Raw genomic sequence first — 4,180 nt, 5'->3', positions numbered from 1 at the left:
CTAAATAACTACACATGATAATAATTATGTCCTATCATGCCTACATTGAGCCAATGTATCACCCAAATTACCATGACCTATGATTGGATCCTGAGGAGGATTGTCCTAACACCATCTCCACCTCCTCCCTTTTCCTATATATAAAACACATCCTAATACAATAAAAGATCATGATCTACCCACAAAGGTACTCACATATCCTTGATCCACTGACACTCCCCCCAATTTCCATCATCCTCTCCACCAATACCTTCTAAATATCTATCCTCACCTTATTGTTGTTGGACTAACCATTAATGTTCCCCTTTAGGATTTGTGACCTTAATTACGTCCCATGTTCTATAAGTCTAGTGATTGTATTGAGCATTGACAGGTCAATCTTTTGGTGCAATGAAAGCTCTATCTAGTAACAAGTGGTATTAGAGCTTGGTCATAGGTTCAAATCTCCTTGAGTAATGCTGAGGGGGGATTTTTGGACTAACCATCAATCTTCTCCTTCAAGATTTGTGACATGGCTTAATTGTCTCCTATGTTATATAAGTCTAGTGGTTGTATTAGGCATTGAAAGTAACGATAACTCTATCTTGTAACAATTGTATTACTCTATCACATTTCCCTCCTTTCCTAGAGGCACCTCTCTTCTACCTCCTCTACACCACCTTCTCCCTCTAGTTTGTCTGCGACATCATCAGGTAGGTTCTCTAGCTTCTCTATTTTGGGAGCTACCTCCTATGGAGGGATGAAGCAAAAGAATGAATGTTTCTCAAGATACCTCCTATATGCATTAGTAACATCATCATTTTCAATGTCTCTAAGGTAATCCCACAACAAAGGTTGGATAATATTGAACTCCTAAATAGCAATATCAAAAGATAAGTCAGGAAGCCACTCATCCCCTCATCATGAACATGATAATAAGGTGCTAAATCTCACAAAATTTCCTAAACTTGGCTGAACCATCTCATGATTTGGTTGTGAATTAGGGTTTTTAAATATTCACAAATTAATGAATCTCACTCACCAAGGGCCTTTAATTTGGAAAAAAAAATGCACTTTTGAGGTGGTTGTATTACCCACATTTAATGAAAATGGGGTCCCATGATTCGACCAATGACCAATAATGATACAAAATATATATGACACATGTCTCTATTTTGGAGAGTTTCCTTGGAACTTTATATCCTTTCTCACTTTGTCCCAAAATAGATACTATTGTAGACATGTCTTTATTTTGAGAACTTTCGATAAAATATGGTGTTGTGCAAAAAATTTGCCCAAAATAGGATTTGGTCCATTGATCAAGGACCATCCAATGGTTATAGAAATAAGGTTTCTACATGTTATATGATATAATATTTACTCAGGCTCACTTAACCTTCAAGTTTGATAATTAATTATGCTCCATATAATAATAATAGAATCATAGTTTCTAGGTATGTGTACTTATGAAACTATGTCTTATTAGCTTTGATTTTCTTAAATAATGAAAGATTTTCCAATATTTTATACAATTCGATAGGGTTTGAAAAAATCACCAATAAGATTAAAAATTTTCCTCCTTTAAAAAAAATTGCAATTAGAAAATACTTTTTCTCTTGAAATATTGTTAAATTTGCCAAATTTTTATAGTTTTTTGCAAGGGGAGGGGGGGGGGGGGGGTGAGTTGGTTTCTTAAAGTTATCCTTGGTGTGAATGAATCTCTCAATGAAAATACAAAGACAACCAATGAAAACTCTTCTCATAAAATAAAATGGAATCTATCTTCCATTAAAACACCAAGGGTCAAAATCTTTATATTATTGCAAAATGATAACTAAACTTTCATCCAAGAAATAATACCAATATTATAAGTTACCAATGTTGGGCTACTAAAAAAAACCTCCATACATATCAACATAATAATTATGAGTCCTTTTAGACCTATTGTGTAATGGCCTAGACATTGGGATATGCTCCCAAGCCCATATCTTTAATAGAAAAAATTCAATTGATACACTCTTGTTGTCTCTATAGACAACTTTGTGGATTCTCCCTAATGAAACATTCTCCCCTTAATACCACAAAAACATAATGTAAATACATAAACAACAACTCTTTGTGAGAACAAGATATGGGTTTCTTATCATCTGCACTAGTATAAAACTAGAGAATTTAGACATATAATATGAAAACCCACACAGGTGCTTTCCTTATAATATTTAGCAAGACAAAACTGTGAACCACCACCCTAAACTTCCCTAACCTATAAGGCTTCTTTATACAAGCATTTTCCACTAGCCAAAAAGGTTATAGATACATATCCCTAACTCTTGAGGCCATCCAAACTCAAATTATATTATTGTATTATACTTCAAATAGAATTGGATCAAGAATATTTACAACTTGCATTTTTGGATGGCTCAATGCAATGAGAATCCAAGGGTTACCCTACAGGAGGTAATCTGGATCCTTGTAAATAATCACACAATAGAAAAATAACAACAATGCAAGATTTGATACCAATTCTCAACACTTTATTCATAAAATAACCATTTACATGCAATGTGCCCAATTGTAAGGCCTTCTGGGTTAGGGCCAAATATAATAGCAATTAAAAAATAGTTTTACAAGGTCCCTCAAGATCCAACTCAAAACCCCAATCCCATCTAGTCTAGATCTACACTATGATAGAAACCTCCAAGGAAGATCTCAACTTGTGCTTGCAAGCCCACCAACCAATCTCCTGGTTTACCAAACCTTAACTACTAGCCCTTCTCAAAGTTCTCTCTTTGGCCACATCCTCTTCTCCAAGAGGTGGCTATCTCTTAATATACCTTTAGACTCCACAAGACACCCCTACTTATACCTGACTAAGCCATAAGTTAGCCTAGGCCATTACAAATTAAAATAAACCCTTACATTAAATATTTGCATGAGCCACAAGTTAGTTGCAACACTCATTACCTATCCACACTACAAATTAAATGCCAAAAGTTAGCTCACAAGAAACTTGGGCACCATAGAGACCAAGACCAAACTATGTGTTAGAAACCACTACCAAGCATCATCATTGCACTAAGCATAACTGAGCTCCATCATCGACCAAGCCAACTTGGTCAACACTTCAACTAAACCATGTAGAATAGACCAAGTTCACAAGTATATGTTGAGTTCCACCTTTGACTTATTCCCTTCACTAACCAAGAAACTTGAGCAACACTACAACCAAGCTTTATAGAGCTCCCAGTGTGTGTTGAGTTCCCACAAGCATCACCAAGCTCCTTTGATGATTAAGTTCCCCCAAGCTATGTTGATCTCCTTCGACAACCAAGCACCTCCAAGATCATTGAGTCCATTCATCCACGAAGTTCTCAACCAAGAACTGCCAAGAGATAATCAAGTAACCTCTACTAAGTACCTCTTCATTAACCAAGTACTAGACAAAACACCTTCCAAAGAAACTACTGAGCCTTCTTCCATGAACTCTAAAATAGCCACCAAGAAAACCAAAGATGCTCCTACATCAAACTCCCTAGGTAAATAGAAAAGTGTGTCCTACACTTTGATGTCCAAAGAAAGATCAACAACCATCTTGATCTTCACCAAAGGCTTCCTCTCCAATAGGGAGAAGAAACTCAACATGCAAATCATCGACATCTGTATCCATCTATTAAACACTAGAATCTAGACCATCTAATCAACATGCTCACTCCAAGGAAAAAATTAAACATAATGCTTCATCAACAAAACCTCATTTAGAGCAACAACTAGTGAATCAACACCACTAGCTACAAACTCCATATCAAAGGTTATATGTAACCCCTCAATAATGGATGCCAAACTCTCAATGCTAGAAATCCCATTGCTCACAAAAAAGATACTCTACAATACATAACTCATCAACAACAATAACCTGGTCCTCCATGATTAAGAGCTCTGCATTTTCCATGTCAGACTCAATTTATTGATCATGAAAGACAATCTTTATCCTAGCATGAACAAGGTTAGGAGTATCCTCAGCAAAAAATTCAAGTTTCTCTATAGGTTCTATGTTAGACCCCACAAACTAATCAACAAAACAAATCTCTTCCACCTTGACCTTTCTATGCCATCTTCTCTCTCGAACAAGTCTTCTAATTGGCCAAACAACTCTCTTTTAGACCACTAGAATCCAACTCCAAAAAACTCTATAGAATGCCCT

This window comes from Cupressus sempervirens, chromosome 8 (assembly GCF_028749045.1).
Source record: "Cupressus sempervirens isolate cs-2001-9-10 chromosome 8, ASM2874904v1, whole genome shotgun sequence".
Classification (NCBI taxonomy): domain Eukaryota; kingdom Viridiplantae; phylum Streptophyta; class Pinopsida; order Cupressales; family Cupressaceae; genus Cupressus; species Cupressus sempervirens.
This window is presented reverse-complemented; position numbering follows the sequence as displayed.